This window comes from Alligator mississippiensis, chromosome 3 (assembly GCF_030867095.1).
Source record: "Alligator mississippiensis isolate rAllMis1 chromosome 3, rAllMis1, whole genome shotgun sequence".
NCBI lineage: Eukaryota > Metazoa > Chordata > Crocodylia > Alligatoridae > Alligator > Alligator mississippiensis.
The window spans coordinates 175,764,238-175,785,824 of record NC_081826.1 but is presented as its reverse complement, the minus strand read 5'-3'; the positions used below and the strand labels follow the sequence as shown (position 1 = coordinate 175,785,824).

Sequence of the window (21,587 nt, the reverse complement as noted above, 5' to 3'; positions counted from 1 at the left end):
TTTAGTGCAGATTTCTCAAACTGGGATGTCTAAAGTTAAATATCTAAATGAATAACAAACACTTTTCAAAGTTGCTGAGCCTCACAATGTAGCTTTTCATTCATTTGGTGTATAGGTAGTTAAGTGTTGTTAGTATAATGCTGGACAGATGGGAAAACTGAGATAAAGAATTTGTGACTTGGCTGGGTTGCAGTACGGTCAAGTGGTTAAGGCAGAGGTTTGTTTAAGGGAGTTCTGGTCATACAATTTTCCAACCCTGGTGGATAAACTGAGTTATGTGGAAAATTATTTTTGACATTTTGCTGAAGTGGGAAAAGATTGCAATCCTAAATTGTGATAATTCTGCCAAATTATTCACTTTAATCAGTGTATGTTTCATCATGGCCACAACAGTCTTAGCCATAAATATAAAAAAAGATGCTTTTGCAATTGTAGTATTTACAATTTTCATACTTGTTTTAGTAAACTTAAACCACCCAACCATTGCCACAGGATAATCTAATTTGTAACACAAAATGGTCTCTCAAATGTCAAAATTAATGAAAACAAAATGAATAGCCACAAAAGGTATATTTTTGTTTATATTCATTCCTATATCACTCACATAGGAGGTTCTCATGTTCCATCAACCACATCTAAATCATAAAAACAAATTTACCACCATCACTTGCATTAAGCTTTGTCAGTCCAAAAAAATGTGTGTGTAGAGCACTGGTGCATTACATGGTCAAAATACTATAAGGTCTGCTGTCTTTTTTTCCTACCCCCTCCTGGTTTATTGAATAAATATTGAAGAAGCATCCTTCCCTTGAGTTTTCTCGACAGTGACTTTATGCATAAGCAGGTTTAAGTTAAGGGCAAGATCAGAAATGAATTAATTCAGCTATATAGTATAGGGACAGTGGACCAGAAAGTCCAAGAGATAATGGTTGTAGTTTTATACTGCTGCCTTAATCCCTAATTGCTTGCTTTTACTACAGCAGGGGAAAAAGCTGCCCAAGATTACTTGGATAATCAAATAATAGGTAGGCATTTTTTTCGCTTTCTTCCCCAACTCTGAACAGTTGTGTGCTTCAAAACTTCTCATTTTCTAGTCTGCAGGGGAGAATATGCCCATCTTAAACGAAGGGTATAGAAGCTAATTATGCATAAGTGAATTTTCTCTTCTAGCTATTTCTGGTGATGCAGACTGCTGATTTTACTATTTCAGAGCCTTCAGCTTGAATATCTTTTATTTTTCTACCAAATTGATTTTTCTGTTTACATCTGTTTCCCTGGGACTATTTCCCACACACTAGACATTGAGTTAACTCTAACCTTTGGATGAGAATTTTATCTCTCTGCTCAGAAATAAGTCATTACTGGAGCCATGCTAATGAAATTCACTGTGTCATGAATAAGTCACTAAAGCAGCACACATTCACTGAAAATATACTTATATACTTATTTTCTGTTGTAAGAGCTGAACCTAATTTATATATGATGCTACATTTTAAAAATTGCTGAACAAGTTCCTTGCCTTGTATGCAGCTGGGAAAGAGGTTAACTAATTGTCCATCTTAAAATCATGCATGCTTACTTGTATTTACATTATGTGGCAAGTCTTTTCTCTGAATGGACTTGCTTCCCAGGTAGTTCTAAATAAAAAGTTAACATGCTATGTGGACTGTTCTACTAAACTTTATTTTTCTGTAGACAGGACTCAGTGAGACAGACATAAATATATTTAGAAAGTGTCTCAGAGATCTCAATACCTGCAGACACAGGGAAGTAGAAAAGAAAAATGGGAATTTTGCTTCACACCAATTTTCCATGGGGGTGGGGTGGAGTGGGCGAGGGAAAAGGAGAGCTTGATCTTTTGTAAGGTGAAGACACTGGAAATCCTTTCATTGCTTTTAACAGGTTTTGATCCGGATCTTCAAGGGCAACACCCAGCCATGTACCAGCCAATTCAGCATTTCAATTAACACCTCCTGTAGTTTTTTGTTTTGTTTTTTTTTAAGTAATGATTCATCCCAACATCTGAGTGTAGCCTCTTTTGTTTTTTTAAGATTCCCAAATGAAGAAAACGTAATATGTAGCTGATATTTCTGGCATTTTATCAATAGTAATTTATTCAATCCCTGGGCTTCTTTAACTTCTTTAGCAGAAGAGAATGAAATGAATACGTCAGGAATATATTCTACATATATTTATATCCAACACCCCTGGACAGGTTTTGAAATTCAGAGTAGCACTTCTTATTTTTTTAAAAATGATTGTTATTTTGGGATTTTTTTTTAATGAGGCAAAAACAAATACTAAAGGAATAACAAGGTTGTTTGATTAAGAACTCTGCATATTTGAGGCTGGAGAGACATAGTGTAAACATTGCTTTAAAAAAAAGAAGACTGAAAAACACATGCATTAAAAGTACATTCTTGTTATTTTTATTCAAACTCCCCAAGTCTTAGTGTTCATGGAATGAATGTCATTGTTTTCCATGACATTCTTTTGTTTGTTTGTTTGTTTATCCATTTATTTAGAGTGTACATTTTTTAAAATGTAACTGAATTGCAAAGAATCATTGGGGGAAATAAAATGCCCACATTTAAAAATTCTGCTGAAACTTTTTCTTCAGGCATATAATATTGAGTCTAAGGAACTAATTTCATTATTCTTTTTTCAAGTTTTATGCTGAAACTTTCTCTCTAGGGTAGTAATGTTGATTGAAGAGTCAGATGCACTCATCTCATTGAAAGTATCTTTGACCTGTTGTATTGTTTTTATTTTAGTTGCACTGGGAGGCTAGCCAACTGATACCAAAAGGAAATTAAGATTACATGTTTCAGCTAGTATTTTCTTTCCTTCCCTATTCCCCCCATTCCCTGGTACTCTTTCCCTAATTTTTCTATCTTCATCTTATTGTTCCTAATTTATATGATGTATTGTGACATTGAGATTAAATTCAATCTTTGTGCAAGTGGTTGTCAGTACCATTTACTTAAATGAGCCTTGTACTCACTCATGGGTTTGAATTTGGACCTTTGACTTCTGAACACTATTAAAATAGTTCCCCTTTGGTACAAAAAAAAGTATGTGACTTGGAATGGGTTAGAGCAAACTCATTCATTAAACCTGAGCCTCCCTGAAAATCTGGTTAATTTGCCTCATGAAATTCCCAAATTAATTTCAGGTGTTGTTTCCTTTCTCCATTCTAGGCTGGGAGCTCTCCAAGGGGTGGGTGCATGTGCTGAGGGGTCTTTTCTTTTTTGGCTGGGCATGTTGGGTTGCTGATGGGAAACCCAGCACCGAGCTACTTACGTGGCTCAAAGACTGTAAGGGATACAATGCAACATCTGGAACCCAACTAACACGCAGAACAGCAGGATTGGGCTCATCTCAGAGAGGATGAATTTAGCTGCAAATCATTAGCCGTTTATGGGATATTATTTTGCTCCTTATCTATAATGTATTTGTTAACCCTTGCATGGGTGGCACACAAAGCACTGAAATAACAGCTGCTATTGTTGGATAAAGATGCAGAAAGTTGACATCAAGATAAGCACATTTTAAATGCTATGGATAGAAGATGGGGAATGTTTCTGTTTTTCTGTCTCTCTCTCTCACCTGTTGTCCTGTTATTTCTAAGAACCTTTAAAGTCTTCCTTTTAATTTTTGATTATCGTTAAAAACATTTCCTCATTTTTACAGAATTCCTGATTTTAGGAAATAAATTTTTACCTCCCTATTCTACCTTTCTACCCTCACAAACCATATCCAGAAATCTTTGTTCAGTGTTCACCAACCTCACAAACCCTGTCTCTCAGCAGTAAACATTACTTACTTGAGCAGATATTTTTACATGAGAAAGGAGCCTTTTTCAAGCATAAGGGTTGCTTTAAGAATTAGGATCTAACCAGGGACTCCAGAGTATAGTGTTGTGTGGTGGTTAAATTTAATATTTAAGCCCTCATGTGAGGTTTTACGTTAGAAATTTTAGTTCACAAAAATCAGTAAAGCCAGGTAAGATTCTTCTGTCAACTTTCTCTCTGCTTCTTGAGGTATGTATATTAGAACAACATCTCCAATTATCTGATCCCACAACACTGGGAAATGTGATATAATATACAGTGGTTAATAAAAGAGTAGAAAGGACCATATATTTTAGTTGCATATATTTTATATCACTCTAGGCTTATTTTTTAAATATAAGATTTCTTAATAAGATCCCATTTGGAATAGTCAAAGCAAATAAAAGGAGCATTTATGTATCTGCTTGGAGAATTCAAGGATATCTTTCTCAGGAGCCTGTATTTAAAAAATAATTCCCTGGGATCACTTTAAATAGAATCTGGCTATTGTCATGTCTGAAGTTAACCATACACGTAAGTATTTTAAGGATCCAAGTCTTTATGACAATCTGTCACCTCTTGGAGTAACAAAATGTTTTTCCATATCATGAGACCTTTCATGGGAGTACACAGAGAAGAGTTTTTCAATTTTCCTCATGTTGTAAATCTTCCCCCATCCCCAGTTCATGAAGCAATGTGTGCTATTTCTGTGCCATGCTTATTTAGAGAGTACTCTAATCTTTTGAAGTAAGCAGATGTTTGGAAAATTGTCAATAGCAGTTTCCAGGATTTTGCTTGAGTTGACTCATCAGTGACTTGGACGAGGGGGCAAAAAGCACCCTGTTCAAATTCGCAGACGATACTAAGATGTGGGGGAAAGTGGGCATGCTAGAAGGGAGGAATAGGCTGCAATCGGACCTGGACAGGTTACAGGGGTGGGTGAATGAGAACAGGATGGATTTCAACACTGACAAGTGCAAGGTACTGCACCTGGGGAGGAAGAACCAGCAGCATACCTACAGGCTGGGGAACTCCCTTCTAATCAGTGCAGAGGCAGAAAAGGATCTTGGAGTCATTACTGATGCCAAAATGAACACGGGCCGACAATGTAGGGACGCGGTCACGAAGGCCAACTGTACCTTGCCATGAATTCACAGATGCATCTCAAGCAGGTCCAAGGAGCTGATCCTCCCCCTCTATGCAGCACTGGTTAGGCCGCAGTTGGAATACTGCATCCAGTTCTGGGCGCCGCACTTCAGGAGAGATGTGGACAGCATTGAGAGGGTTCAGAGGAGGGCCACCCTCATGATCAGGGGGCAGCAGGGCAGGCCCTACGAGGAGAGGCTAAGGGACCTGAACCTGTTCAGCCTCCACAAGAGAAGGCTGAGGGGGGATCTAGTGGCCTGTTACAAACTAGTCAGAGGGGACTAGCAGGTATTGGGGGAGTCCCTGTTCCCCCGAGCACTACCAGGAGTGACTAGAAATAACGGTCACAAGCTGGCAGAGGGTAGATATCAGGAGGCGCTACTTCACTGTCAGGGCAGCTAGGATCTGGAACCAACTTCCAAGCGAAGTGGTGCTGGCTCCTACCCTGGGGGTCTTTAAGAAGAGGCTATATGAACACCTTGCTGGGGTTTTTTGACCCCAGTACTCTTCCCTGCTATGGCAGGGGGTCAGGTTTGATGATCTGCTCAGGTCCCTTCTGACCCTACCAGCTATGAAACTATGACTGTGATATTGGTCCAATAGCTTGTAAGATAAAGGTAAACCTAGAACACAAGCACAAATACATGCATAGTAGATTTAACAGCTGCAATCTGCACCTTTATGAAGGTGGGTGAATTGATGTTTCTGTAAGTTTTACATGGCAGTTTAACGCAAGTCCAGTTGCTTGCACATTTCCATTTGCAATTTAATCATGCTTAAACTTCAGTTTAGCAATTGGTTTAAGTAAGTTCAGGTGAGACTTCAGGAACACTTAAGTGTATGTGTACACTGCAGTTACCGGAGTAGTTTTAAACTTGTGAGCATAAGAACAGCTCACAATGAGCTATGGTGGCAGCAAGGTCATTATTTTGACTTCACAGGAGGGTTTTGCCAACTTACATTGAGTTTCATGCTGCTAGGACTACATTACAAACAGCACTTAATCTACGTAGTTTACAAGCTAGCTCAGTTACGTCTGGAAGTGTTGTAATCATTGTCACGGGATGGGGTCTCCAAGGATGACCATGTTACCCTAGGGCCCCTTAACTGTGCCAATTTGGCGTTGCTGTGATTTGCCCCCCTTGTCCTCCCTGGGTTCTCCACAGCCTTGTCTGTGCACCTGCAAAATGCTGCATCCTTGGGGGCACCAGGGTCCCCACACTGTAGTAGGCCCCCAGTGAGGCCTCCTCTTTCCTCAAATAGCCTCACCCAAACCACCATTGTTATACAACAGCAAACAAAACATAAGCCCCTGGGCTATAACATAATACAGAAGATTAGGGTGTGCTCTACCCCTCTTAAAAGAATCAGATTTTGTCCCTGACACCAAGCACCTCATAGGCAAGGGTACCTGTAGAGCTCACAGACTTCCCTTAGCCCTAGGTGCAGCATATCAGGCAATTGCAGTATCACTGGGCACTTCCTCCCTATAGACTCCTTCCCTTCTAGCTGCTAGCAGGGAACTACCTCCCTTAGCTCCAGCCTGTGGGTTTATATGGCCCACAGTCCTGCCCACTTCTGGTCAGCTGACCAAGCGCAGCTGCAGGCTAATTTGCTCTTCAGCCTGTTGCCCTAGTAACCTGCATCTGAGCTTCTGTCTGTCTCTGTGGACTCTCTCCAGGCAGTTTCTGCTCTTCTAGGAGCAGGCACCTTAGTGCCCTGTGACAATCATAGCATTACCAAATACAGGCAGCTCTTAAGTAACTTAGGCTACAAACAGGCAACAGACAATTCTTTGTGTCAGGGTAAGCTGCACTGGGGTATGTCCTGACAAAGCTAATTTGATAAATGGGTTGAGACAGTTGTCACCCATGGCCCTTGTTCTACAGGATCAGGCTGCTGCTGCTCCTGGGACTTCAGGGGTCCAATCCTGTGAGATAACAGCCCCGAGTGCCTCGCTCCAACCCAGGATGTGCGTTTGTATATTAGGACTGTGTGAAACAGCTGTGTTTTGTTTCGGTTTGGATTCGGTGTTTTGGAGGAAAAGTGATTGTCGCAGGGCACTAAGGTGCCTGCTCCTTTAAGGGCAGAAACTGCCTGGAGAGAGGGCCCTAGCAGTCAGTCAGAAACCCCTCAGCTGCAGGTTACCATGGCAGCAGGAATGAGGGAATTAGCCTGCACCTGCAGGCCGTCAGCTGACCGGAAGAGGTAGGGCCTGGGGCACACACAAACCCCAGGGTTGGGACTAAAGGGTAGTTTTCTGTCAGCAGCTGGGAGGGGGGTAAAGAGTTCTCTTAGAAGAAGCTATGTGGAGTTGTATGACTGTGTTCTACTGTGGTAGGGTTAAGAGGCTCCAGGAGCTTACCAGGGACCTTGGCCTGCAAGGCATTTAGTGCTGGGGGGAGGAGTAGTCCTTTTAAAGGGACAGAGCACACCATGGGCTGCTTGCATTATGTTATAGCTGGGGGCTCATATTTTGGTTTCTGTTTGTAGCCTGGTGGATTGGGCTGAAGCTTTTGGGGAAGGAGAATGCCTCATTTGGGGTCCATTACAGTATGGGGACGCCAGTGCCAGGGGGTGCACAGACAAAGTGGGAAAGCAGACCCCAGTGCCAGAGGATGCAGTTATGGAGGCTAGACTAAGCTGAGGCCTCAACTCAAGGAGATGACATTGGTATAATATCTGCAAGACTTGAGGCATGGTAAGGGGCAGTTCTGGAGCCATGTGTTTAGCCCATAAGGCTGAGGGTGTCCTGTGAGGCATCCACTTTGAGCAGGACCCAAAAAGTTGTCCAAGAACCCACAGGGTCAGCAGGGTCTATCAGGACCATGTTTAAATACAAACAAGGGCAGCCTCCCTATATTATAATTACCAGCAAGAGGTGGCAGGCGAGGAAAAGGGTGCCTGTGGGGAAGATTAACACAGTCACAGAGCCCTAGGGGTGTCACAGCCATCTCTGGGGACCCCATCCCATGACAGTGATTCATTTCAGTGTTTTAGATTGCTGTCCCGTTTCATTTAGGCCAAAACTGTTATGGAATTTTGACAGTGTTTCAGCCATAGGCTATAATGAGGAATCACAAAACTGCCTATAACTTTGTCATTTCTTGCCTGATTCAGATTAGACTTGCATGGGTGCTAGCCCCTTCTGAGGCCATGAAGCCTGCCAAGTTTCAAGGAGATAGGTGGAGGGGTTTCTGGGAAACCACACTTCAAACTGTTCAAAGCAAAATTTGTGATGTGTGAATTTGTGTGTGTGTTAAGGTGCAGTGGGATGAAAACTGCAGGGATAGTAGTCCCTGTTCTCACCCTCACAACTCCACTGCAAGCAGTAAGCCTCAGGCCCCTCAAAGATATTACAGGTCTGGGCTTTCCCCAGTCAGGACTGTGAGGTGGCTGGAGGTGCCTCCTACCTACCTTTCACCAGGGAGATTCACAGTCCTGGCATTTCCTGGGGCTGCCATGCCACTGGCAGTCCCACCCAGGCCTTCCTACCCTGGCAGGGTGCAGTTTTAGATCATGCCCAGGATGCTGTGGGGCTCTCTCCTCCCCATATAGCTCCAGCCTTTATACCGCCAGGTTTTTCCTGGCATGGGAGCTCAGCAGGGACATTTTCTTCCCCTGCTGGCTGGTGAGAAACTAAACTGCTACTTCCAGCTCTGAGAGTGAGGCATTAAATGGCCACCCTAATTGGCACCTGTCCTGCCACATAAAGTCCCTCGTGTAGGCATGACGCCTGCCAGGTTTCAGGCAGAGTGGTACAGGGGTTTCAGTGAAACTGCACCTCAAACTTCTGAAAACAAAACTTGTGTCACTTGTGTGTGTTAAGGGGTGTAGGTTATAGCTGTGTTGGTCTAAGGACATAGCCCAGACAAGGTTCTTAGGACCAATCTGATATCTTTTATTAGACCAACTGAATAGGTGGAGAAATTCTTCTTTGCAAGTTTTTGAATTTAAAAACCTGAAAGCTTGCAAAGAAGCTTTCAAAGAAGCTTCATCAGGCTGAGGAAGCATCATAGTTTAATAGTTAGTAGGGTCGGAAGGGATCTGAGCAGATCATCCTACCCCCCGGCATTGGCAGGAAAGAATGCTGGGGTCAAATGACCCTGGCTAGGTGTCTATCTAGCCTCCTTTTGAAGACCCGCAGGGTAGGAGTGAGGAGCACTTCCTTTGGAAGTTGGTTCCAGATCCTAGCTGCCCTGACTGTGAAGTAGTGGCTCCTGATATCTAGCCTGAATCTACTCTCCATCAACTTATGGCTGTTATTCCTCATTACTCCTGGTAGTGCTTGGGGAAACAGTGACTCTTGCACTGCCTGCTGGTCTCCCTTGGTAAATTTGTAGATGGCCACCAGAACCCCTTTCTCAGCCTTCTCTTGTGAAGGCTGAACAGGTTCAGGCCCTGTAGCCTCCCCTCATAGGGCCTGCCTTGCTGCCCCCTGATCATGCGAGTGGCCCTCCTCTGGACCCTCTCAATGCTATCCACATCCCTCCTGAACTGTGGCACCCAAAACTGGATGCAATACTACAACTGTGGCCTGACCCATGTCGCATAGAGGGGGAGGATTACCTCCTTGGACCTGCTCGTGATGCATCTATGGATGCACGACAAGGTGCGGTTAGCCTTCCTGACCGCATCCCCACATTGTCGGCCCATATTCATCTTGGAGTCCATAATGACTCCAAGATCCTTTTCTGCCTCTGTGCTGATGAGAAGGGAGTTCCCCATCCTGTAGGTATGCTGCTGGTTCTTCCTCCCCAGGTGCAGTACCTTGCACTTGTCAGTATAGAAATCCAGCCTGTTCTCATCTGCCTACCCCTGTAACCTGTCCAGATCTGATTGCAGCCTGTCCCTCTCCTCTAGTGTGCCCACTTCTCCCCACATCTTAGTGTTGTCCACGAACTTGACCAAGGTGCTTTTCACCCCCTCATCCAAGTCGCTGATGAAGATGTTGAACAATGCAGGCCCCAGGACTGAGCCTTGGGGAACCCCACTGCCCACATCCCTCCAGGTTGAAAATGACCCATCCACCACCACTCTCTGGGTACAGCCCTCCAGCCAATTAGTGACCCATCTGACCGTGTAGGTATCAACACCCCAGTTGCCTAATTTTTTAATGAGAATGGGGTGAGAGACAGTGTCAAAGGCCTTCCTAAAGTCCGGAAAGACTATGTTCACTGTGACACCTGCGTCTAAGTCTTTTCTGACCTGGTTGTAGAAGGTCACCAGGTTGGTCTGACAGGACCTGCCTCTAATGAACCCATGTTGGTTGCCCCTAAGGATAATCTCCCCTGCTGGTCCCTTGCAGATATGCACCTGGATAACTTTCTCAAAGAGCTTCCCCAGGACCAAGATAAGACTAATGGGTCTATAGTTTCCTGGGTCCTCTTTCCTCCCTTTTATGAAAATGGGGACCACATTGGCCCTTTTCCCATCCTCTGGCACCTCACCAGAGCACCATGAGTGCTCGTAAAGCCATGCCAGGGGTCCCTCAATGACCTCTGCTAATTACTTCAGCACTCTGGGGTGGAGATCGTCAGGACCTGCTGATTTGGAACACTTCTAATCCCACCAGAAGTTCCCTGACTAGGTCCTCACTGACCCTGGGCCTGGCTGTGCCTCCCCTGGGACCGCTGGGGATCCCGGTGGGGGGGGATGACCTGGTCCCTGCTCAGAAAAAATGGAGGCAAAGAAATTGTTAAAGAGATTAGCTTTGTTGTCTGGTGCAACCACCGGATTTCCTAGTATGTCCTTCAGGGGCCCCACATTACCTGGTACCTTCTGTTTACCCCCTATGTATTTAAAAAAGGACTTCCTGTTATCAGCAGTTGCTGTGTGTGCTCTTCCTGGATGGAAGGAATAGTAAAGAAGCCAGAAGCTGGCAGGCAAGAAATCCAGTCAGTGAAAACGTAAATTGAGGCGTCAGCGCGTGAGTCACAGGCTGGGGGGTGGGAAGGAGTGGAAGGGGGATGTAGCAGGTAAAAGTGCAGAGGTACTTGCTACCTGGGGAGTCAGATGTCAGGCAGGTTGGAATGTGTCATAAATCCAGTGTCTATACTGAGTCCATGAGTTTCTGTATCTAGGAGGTTGATGAAGTGAAGTTCATAGGCCCGTCTGTGAGAAGTAGTTTGTAAATTTGAACAAGCACTGAACCTTGCTAACCTCATCACCAGAAACCAGCTTCCTACAGCCCAAAACATGCTGAATGGATCCATAGCATGACATGACAAGAAATGTAGAACCTGTCAACATATCTCCAGTACCCCCACAAACTTCACACCAGAATCTATTACAGAAAAAAAATACCCAACTCCCTGTGTGGGCACATTTCTCACAAGAAAACCACTCTGTCTCCAGTCTCTCAGTCCTGATCCTCAAAAGGGATCCTCTGTCTGGGCTTTCCCTAGCGTGTGGTGGCTGGAGGTTATAAGGTGCCTCCTACCCACCTTTCACTAGGGAGGTCCTTGGTCCTGGCATTTCTTGGGAGCTGCTGCACCACCAGCAGTCGCACCAGGCCTCCCAACCCTGGTAGGGTGCAGTTTTAGGTCATACCCAGGACCTGGGGCCGCCTTCTTCTCCAGAGCCCCAGCCCATACCTTGACGTTCGTCCTGGTGTGGGAGCTCAGCAGGGACATGTTCTTTCCCTGCTGGCTGGTGATGCAGTAAGTGCCACCTTCAGTTCTGAGAGCAGGGCATTAAATGGTTTAAAAAAATAAAAAAGGGAAATAGGTGTGGATGGAGTGAAGAGGGTGGCATTCATTTTGTCTGCATGTGGAGCTTGGGGAACCCCAGCAGCAGGAGGTTCACCTTGAGGAACACCAGCTGCTCCACCAAACCAGGATCCAAGGAGGTGCACTGGGGTGTCACAACATCCCTAGCAATGCTGAACACCTTCTCACTTGGCACACTGGTTAAGGGACAGGACAGGTGTTCATGGGCAACCATGACCAGATCCTGCCACATGTGGCTGCAGGTTGTCCAATAGGCCAAGGGGTCATAGTCCAGCCGCTTCACGTCCTCACCGAGATAGGTAGCCACCCTCTTCCACGTCTCCCCACATGTGCCCTTCTGCCTCCCTGACTGTTCACCAGCACCTCTATCCAGTGATCCAGGGTTTTGCTGCCGCATACGTTCCCCTTCACCCTTGGGTCACACATGGCTGCCAGCATGTGGACTGTACTGGACTGCAATGGATACAACTGTTTCTTGATGCCCTCCTTCAGCTGCTTCACCAGTGCCTGCACCTCTGGTGACAGTGGCTTGCTCCAGCCAGGAACATCAATCCCCTGGAACTTCTCTGTTTGGTTCTCAAGTTCCCACACTATGGGGATCACCTGGCTAAGGAGGGCATCACCAGTGCTGACAGTCTCAGTGACCTCGAGGAATGGCTTGAGGACCACCAAGATCTGAGAGATGTTATCCCACCCTGTTTTGTTAAGTGGGCTGCTGATCCCAATCTCCCTGAGCAAGGCCATCTCATGGATGGCCTTCTGTTGCTCCACCAGGCTTTCCAGCATGAGATACATGTAGTTCCACTGAGTCTCCACATCTTGGATGATTTTGTGCTGCGGGACACTCAGCTCTGTCTGTTTGTCCTGCAGCATCTTGCCACCCTTGATCAGGTGGAAGTAGCCCACCACCTTCCTGCATTTCAAAATGAGCTGGCCGGTTGTCACCAGCAGCCCTGTCCCTCTCCAAGGCTTCCCTGACTATGAGGTGGAACTTGCTTGCCACACAGCGGATGCCAACAAAGTTGGCATCACGCACCGCCTTCACCATATTGCCCCCATTGTCAGTGACCATGAATGAACCTGCGGGTGAGCTTGGTCTGCCCAAAGACCCACCCCTGCACCATGTGGTTCATGGCCACCATGATCTCCCTTGCTGTGTGGGACTCATCCATCACCTCCGCTTGAAGGAGAGTCCACTGATGCCCTGACTGATTGCACCAGTGCCCTGTGAAGGGGAGGTAGGTATGATCTCCACTCCAGCTGCTCCAGATATCTGAGGTGAAGTGCAGGGCTACCTGCAGCTCTGTTTTCCACAGCTCCTCCCTCAAGTACTCGCTGCATGCCTCATACAGTAAGGGCACCACTGTCCTGCTAAAGGTGGTGTATGCAGGCACTTGGTAGGATGAGGCCACGAGCACCATGAGCTGCCTAAACTCTGGACACTGAAATAAGGAGAGGGACTGACCAGCAAGAGCAAGCATTTCCCCAGTGCTCTGCGTGATCTCACTCACCTTGGGAATTCGCCCGCCTTTGTCCCTGCCTTTCCCCACTGTTCCAGGGTGGCCTGCCTCTGCTTCTAGGGGATGGGGGCTTTGGAGCGAGAGGGGGACTTCTTTTTTGGACATGCTCCCTCTGGTGCCAGGCTGAGGAGGAGCAAGGGCAAGGGGCTGTTGTCTCCTGAGATGCATCAGCGTCCCCATGGTGCTGAAGTGCTTCACATCCTTGCCCCAGCTGGTCTTACATCAGCAGTGCAGGCAGATAGCATATGTAGGATCATCTGCCATCTCAAAATGATCCCAAACCACACTACCCCCTTGCTTCTGAGGTGCAGGTGCGAATCCTGCCTGATCCCTCTTCTCAGCAGGCACAACAACAGGAGGAGCTGACTCAGCTGAGCCACTTGCCTCCACAACGTCAACCTCCTCTGAACTTCCTTCCAGGGAAGGATACCTGGCTCTAAGGGAACTTGGAGGGGAATGATGCACAAACTCAGATTCCTCCTCAGTCTCCAGAATTTCTTTTGCTGGGGCACTCAGTTCCCCTGCTTCCAGATCCAGCTCCTCCTCCTGCACTGGAAGGCTCAGGATGGGAACTGAAATGGGGGTGGAGGAGACTGTCATGATGGTGGTGCTGGGGGTTATTATTATGTCTGGTGTTATTGGAGGGGGTGCAGATGCAGGCACTGGTGCCACCTGCTTGCTGCCACTAGCACCAGAAGCCTCATGCCTGCTAGTGCTAGGAAAGAGGGTGAGTTTGCGGGAGGGGGAACTTACAGCTCTCCCTCTGCCCCCTCTGGCTTCCCTGCCAGAAGACCTGGCACCTGCCTTACCAGCACACTTCATATTTCATGTGCTGGAAAAAAATTTGTCTGTGTGAGTGTGTATGTAATGTATGTGTAGTGCTTTCATGAAGAGCACAGTGATGAGAGACTGCCAGGCAAAACACTGCCTTCTTTTTGTTTGGGGGGAAAAAATAAGAAGAACCAATAACAGGATTTTGGGGGAAGAAAGAGTTGCAAGGGATAACAATAGGGAGGATAGGTAGGGGTAAATAGGAAAGGATTGGCTACAACTTGGTAGGAAGGCACTACCAAGCTGCAAGCTTACAGCTGCTGGTCTCTGCTGCTGCTGCTGCTGCTGCTGCTACACAGACATAGATGCAGCTGCAAAATGACAGAAAGCAATTCACAAACAGCCTTTTATGGTGCTTGTCTGCCTCTCCCCCAGAGCATTGGGATTGGAAGGGACCTCAGGGACAGGTCATTGTCACTGGCCAGCTACAGATGTCAATATCAGAGCAGTCCTTTCCCCCCCTCCTCCCCCTCCCTCTTCTTAGTTTCTCTTTCCCTGCAAGCCTGCCTCCAAAACAGTCTGAAACATTTCCAAAACATTTTGGATGGATCTGTTTAGTTTTGGAGCTGTTTCAGAGCCTTGTTTCGCTTTGGATTTGGTGTTTCGGCTCCTGAAACGTCCGAATCCGAAACTAAATGAAATGGCTGCCAGAATTTCACACAGCCCTACTGCATATCCCACATAGCTGGGAAGCACTTCCTTGCTCCATGCTTGCAGATGCACATCTCAAGTTGGGGCCAAGTACCCGGGGTAGATGTACCACAGGATAGGGCCCCTGAAGCCCTGGGGCTGCTGGAGAGTGTGGGCTGCCTGCACTCTCACATCATCAATGCACAGACATCTGATTCAGAAAGGCAGCACAAATTATTACTAGGAATCATCATGCCACCCTTTCTGGGCATTTAAGGTGTGACAAAGGACAGGGACATCATCTGTTTGCTTGGGTTTTTGCCACCATAAAAAATTTCATGACAGCACAAAGGCAACATCTGTTTGGCAGCAATTTCATGGCAGCACAAGGGCAACATCATGATGCCCACACCCATCATGGGAAAAAGTCATTTTGTTTTCATGATCATTGCAGCTTCTACAGGTAAAAGCCAAAATAAACATTCACAAAATTTATATAATTGAACACATTGATTTCATGTTTAGGACTGCAGGCATTCCCATGATTGGAGTTAGAGGCAGCTGCTAAATTCCCTTACATGTTGGGGATTTTTTTTTTGTTAAGCATTGCAGACATGTAAATACAACAGAATTACTTGGACTGGTATGCCATCACTACTGCTTCAAGTATAATGTAGCCAAGTTCTGGAGAATACCTTGAAGAAAAATGAAACCTATTTTGATGGGTTATGTTTTGTAGGTGTAATTTGATTTTTCAAGTGCAGTTTTCTTTCTCTTGTACATCTTTTGGGCTCTATTCTATTTTGTCCTTGTGCAACACATGTAGCTTGGAATTTCTATTTGTAGCATGCAGTGGGGGAAAATGCCTCTATTGCAGAGTCCTTTCAATCCTGTTCTCTTTCATGCAGTTAGACTTCAGTGGGACTCACTAGTGTACATGCTGTGTGAAGGACGGGTTGCATGATAAACTAGCCTCATTGTGGAGCACATTTCAAGAAACGGGCTATGTGGCATGTGAAAGTTGACAGTGAAAAATAAATTAATAGATTAGATTCATAGATTGTTAAAGGCTGGAAGGGACCTTGTAGATCATCGGATCCACTAGGCAGGAAATGATAACTGGGGTCAAGTGACCCCAGTGAGGTGACTGTCCAGTCTCCTTTTGAAGATTTCCAGGGTAGGTGACGGCACCACCACTGGAGGGAGTTTATTCCACAGTCTGGACACCCTAACTGTGAAGGAGTTTTTCCTGGAATTGAGCCTGAAGCGGCCTTCCAGGAGTTTGTATTCATTGCACCTGGTCTTCCCCAAGGGTGCCCTATAAGGGAACCTTCCCCAGGGGTCCCCTTTTATTTGCTGTATAAAAATAACATAGAGAAACTGGTTCAAAACAAAATGTATTTTCACCTTGATAGGCTCTTTTTTTTTTAACGTGTAAAATGTGTTTTCTGTAAGGCAGCTGTGAAGATTGCTTCATTATATTACATATTCAATTTGAGATCCTTGGCTGAAAGGTGTAATAGAAATACAAAGTCATAGCAATGAGTATATGCTCTTCTCTTTAAACTTGCTTTAAATACCTGGGGATCTGATTGGCCTGCTTCTCATTTGGACAAGTTTTATTCAACTTTCATAGAGTCTCTCTTGATGTATACCAGCAGGAATAGAGAAAGAGGTCTAACTAGTTTTGAATTTAATGACAAATCTCCCCTTGACCTCACTGGGGCCAGGATTTCCCCATTATGTTTGTTGCTTCCAAGCAGCTTTAACTTATAAGATCTTTGGCCAGTGGTACATGATAAGCAGCTCACCCTTGTTCTCACCTGCCTCAGATGTTTGTTGGATAACAAAACCTATTAGTGACAAAGCTTGTCTTAAGAAGGTTATTGTAAGTTTTGACTGCCATTCTTTGCTCTTTGTAGCCATCAGCATAGAGTGGGGACACCCTGATCTATAATACGCATTGTTTGATGGTAGTATGTTTTTAAAAGTAGATCAAAGTTAGGGTCCTTTTTATGTTTCCTAATGAAAAGATATGACAGGTCACAAGGCAGGGTAAAACAGAAGATAACAAAACCTAAACAAACCAGGAAATTGCTTTAAAGAAAAGAAGCCAGGAGCATTATTATCCTAACAAAAGAGGAAATAGCATATACACATGAAACCCTGAAATTATGTTAAATACACAAACGTGTACTTAATGCTATCTTGATAACTCTTCAATTCTTCCATGCATGCCCTCATTCAAGCATGTCTCTAGGTATGCTGATTGATTTAGCTCTTTGCCTTTCTTACAGATCTCCCATAGCAGATCTCCTATCCTATTTTCAGAAAAACAGTTTCAGTCCACAACCTCCAAAATCATTGATGACCTTATCTGAGCTGTGAGTCTATCTTGCTCCAGCTGGCCTCTCCCTGAAAGTTTTGCTCAAAGTGAAACCTCAAAACAATGTGCTGTAAAGTGACCTGGACAAATTCATAATCTTCTCCTTCAGCGCTAGAGAACTTTATTTCATCATGTATATACTTGTGGTCCCTAAATGTTCTAGAAAATAACCTGGCTTTTGGAAGAGAGTGGATATTTTACCCAAGTCGGGTAACCCTGATGTGCGTGCGTGCGTGTGTGCGCGCGCGTGGGCGCACGCACGCACGCATGTGATCTGTTTCAAATCGTAAATAGCCTTTGGCGTAGATGTTACTCTTCTGGGGAGGGAAATACCCAGATTATTCAGTAAAACCGGTTGTGTATATGCATGAACTCAACACTCAAAGTGTGCTGTTTTTTAGCAGGCAAAGACTGAGTGGCAAAGTCTGTAAGGTTTGCCTAAATTGCTGAAATGACATTTTTTGTGGGGCAACTAGAGAGGGGAAAGACCATTATCCCCCGACACTTGTAGAACAACAATTAGGTGGGATTACAGAAAACCAGCTGCTGCTTTCATTCTTTGTTTTCAGTTTGAGTTGCGCTAGTTCATCAAAGAAGAGGCAACTATATTGATGGGACCATGCCATCATGTCCTACTTCACAATGTCCTATTTTGTTTGTCAACACAGGCTCTTATCAAACTCATGTCCTAGTCAGTGACAAAACACTCAGTGATTTCAGCAGGAGCAGATCTGGTCCCTAGAGATGATGCTGAGTGTTGAGTATATAGGTAGGAAGGCCTCAGTGTGCCCACCCATGTGAGAGATATTATATATGCAAGTGTGTGTTAGTTATGTTGTCCTTCATTTTGCAGAAAGATAATTAAAGTGAAAGGATGTAATGCATGTAATATGGTCAAGCTGGCAATTGTCTCTGAGGGGAAAAATAAATGAATAAGATAATGAGGGGTTAGGGATGTGTATGAAATACATGGAATATGTGAATGTTAATCATTGTCAAGAACCAATTAAATAAATATTCATGTAATATAAATGGTATGAATTGATGGGTTAAGGAGTTGAAGAGGAAAGACAGTATCTTAAATAACATAATGTACTTCTAAATTGTAGGAAGAGCTAATAGGTATTGGTTATAATAAGTGGTTGTTGAGAGGCAGCTGACTCTCTCTAGTAAGAAGAGGAATAATATTAATTTGTACTGATTTATATGCCTAAATTTTGATCATTTAAAATATTTATTTCCAGTATCAAAACTTCTTTCAAATGTCAGACAAGCCAAAGTCAAAAAGCTTCTGTTATATGTGTATGTATTCATAAATACATGAAAACAGGTTTGATTTAAGTTCTGAGAAATTAGCTCCCTTTTTTCTACCAAACAAGAAATTTTTGAGCCCAGGAGTGGAGGAATTAATTTCTATTACTAGGAATCATCAAGCCACCCTTTCTGGGCATCATTTCACATGATGGGTGTGGGCATCATGATGTTGCCCTTGTGCTGCCATGAAATTGCTGCCAAACAGATGTTGCCTTTGTGCTGTCATGAAATTTTTTATGGTGGCAAAAACCCAAGAGCCCAGGAGTGTGTACCTGGAAATTCACCATTGCTTTCCTTTCCTTGGAAGCTGGAGCATTAGAATGTTTCTTCTTGGGAAGGTGACTAGAGAATTGCTATTGCAGAATAATTGTTATGCAATTGACTTGCCATGTGGGGCATGGCTGTTCACATAGAGAACAAGTGAAGAATAGCTATTGTTCTTTCAAAATTAACTCTTGCTTATTTTGTAAGAAGTTTCCCTTGTAGATAAGCTCTTACGAGCACTGTGAAACAGTATGCATAGCCAAACCCTCTCTAGGGTGCCTTTTCATAGTGGCAATATATATGATTATGCTATCAACATGTGCTTCTACTCTGACAGTGGACTGTGGAGAAATTCCTGGGCATAGTCTGATTTGTTGATTACTGACAAATACATTTGCAGCTTTTGGCTTCTATTAATTCTGATGTTCTCAACACAGCTAAACATACTAAACAATGTCTTTGTAGTTGCAGTATTGGCAAACTTTCTTGTAGTTTTCAGGTGTAGTAACAAAATATCCTTCAGTGTCACTCATCCAAGATCTCCCTCTTTGATTCCCTTTCTCCTTCAAATCTAGTGGCAATTACTAGAGAAGTATGACCCTCCATTACATCTAAGCCCCCCCTGTTCCATATTCCATTGGGTTTGCTGTGATGGGAGTACAGGATTCCTTTTTTCTACACACCTCTTCATGTAAAGGCTTATGGTATGTTCCTTGCGGTTTTCTAACTTTAACTTTTTAAAATTATGGATTCAGATAATTTTCAGGATGACGGTAATTGTCCTGGCTGGACTGGCAAAATGTTGTTATGTGTATAATCATGCCCTTCATTTAAGATTGCTATTAAGAAACAATTTAGATCCTTTATGAAATAAGAGGTCTTCAAACAGACACAGAGGCACATGTAAGGCCACTCAATAATTTAAATTATATTAGTGGAGGGGCTTCACTGGGAACTGTTTTGCATGGGATAAGGAGACTTCTGTCCTTCAGCCACATAGGGTATGTCTATACACCACAATGCAGTACCATGCAGAGATACAGAGCATAGCTTTGAATACCCTAGTCCACATACTAGAAACAGACTGGCTACATAAATGCCCTGAGTATCAGGGCACATTAGTTCAAGCAAAGTGCCATGCTACTGTAATTATACTTCTTCCAATCCCCAAAACAGTATGCAGAATTAACCCTGCTTGTCTCTCCATAACATGAGATTGTACTGTGGAGACATACCATTAGTGAACAGAACCTAGGTTCTGCACTAAAGACAGTTGCTCTCCAGCACGTTTCTAAGTCAAAGATGTGTTATTTCCATGCTCTGGGCCTAATCTCTGGAGCATTTTTTTTCATTTTAAATTCTTTGGATTTGGAGGCAGAGTAGTCATAGTTTTTTTCCCTGTAATTAAGTCATCACATCCACTCTTTAAAACAGGAGTCTTTTACTTAAATGCAAAGTAAGATTTAAGTATAGCTCCAAGCTCTGGCTAAATTTGTAATGAAAAGAATCTTGGAATTATAATGTTAAATTAATTGGGCCCTGGTTTACATTGTCATTGCCAGTGCCCTGGGCAGAGCCAGTTCAAGCTTCCTTTGGATTGCCCGATTAATCTGCCTCAATGCTGACTTTGAGTGACACGTTTTGGGATACTGTATATTTTTTAAGTGCCACCAGTCTTTATCAGTCTAGCTATGTAATGTGGGGTTAGGGAGCATGGAAAGGCTATTGAGGGAGTCCAGTATATTTTCCTTTCAGAAAAATGTGCTCACATGCAGATAGCAAATAACACAGAGCAATTTGTTCTTAGGATGAAGAAACAGACCAACAAAAGAGTTCAGAAAATACTTTAAGCAATAATATATAGACTTCATTAGTAGAAATAACTATAAATAAATCAAGAATTGTAACAATGAGGTTATCCAGAGAAACCATAATGAACTATAAATATGATTCATTGTACTTACAAAGAATTGTTTCTTATCCGTTTTCAGCGGTATTTTCCTAGAGAGTGGCTGTTCTGGGAATGAAGACTAACTAGGTTGTCAAGCCTGTGTGGGGAAATATTCCTAAAAATATTTTCAAATTGTGTCAAACAAAGATGTTTTGATTGGACAAAGTTGACTCAGTTCTGTAAGCCATCCTCCTGTGAGCACTGATTCACAAGTAGTCTCTTTAGCTTCTGTGCATGAAAGGAATTACTCATAGGATTGTAGAATTAGATTGTAGACATTTTAAATGTCATTAAAGTACATTAATCATACCAATTAGATAAGGTGGGTGAATTCAATTCCACCCATTTAAAAGAGTGATGAATTTTCTGGCTTAAATGTTAAGAGAAAATAATCCTTGTATCCTTAATCCCCATACCTGTTCACTTTCTCCAAAGATACATGGTTGATCTTGAGTGGTTTGCTGTTAGTCCTCTTTGTCCAACGTAGGTACATTCTTCTTCCAAAATAATTTCATTGGAACACTTCTTAACAAAGGTCTAAATCTTGCTTATTTTACATTTATTTTAACCTGTGTAGAGTCCCACTGATATCAGTTGTAGCACAAGCAGGATTTAGCATTTCTGGATACATATTTTGGATATGTATATAATCTTAACTACCTATTCAAATTAAGATCTACTACTTAGCAGAGATTTGTTTTCCCATGTCTCTCCCCCAGATATTAGGGATGCTTGAGTTTGCCTTTCTGTGGAATTTATCCTATAGGCAGATGTTCAACTGAATTTGAAAGACTTTTCTTGTGAGATGATAAGTTCATCATGGGGGCACAGAAGGGAATTGGTGAAGTTTTATTCACCAAGGCGCCCCCGGGGCTTACAAGAAATAATGGCCACAAGCTAGCAGAGAGCAGATTTAGACTGGACATTAGGAAGAACTTCTTCACAGTTAGAGTGGCCAAGGTCTGGAACAGGCTCCCAAGG

The 21,587-nt window shown here is 43.8% G+C and overlaps 1 protein-coding gene across 11 annotated transcripts in view; it reads right to left on the bottom strand.

The window, feature by feature from the left end:
* Positions 1-21,587, bottom strand: part of LOC109281489 (uncharacterized) — a 74,707-nt gene that overhangs the window by 46,102 nt on the left and 7,018 nt on the right. The window contains exon 1 of one of the 11 annotated variants that reach the window (XM_059724661.1): positions 20,620-20,734. The exons of the other annotated variants lie outside the window; for them this stretch is intronic. The gene's annotated coding sequence lies outside the window, so the exon portion shown is untranslated. Of the gene's footprint in view, positions 1-20,619; positions 20,735-21,587 lie in introns of those variants that run through there. 11 annotated transcript variants of the gene reach the window in all.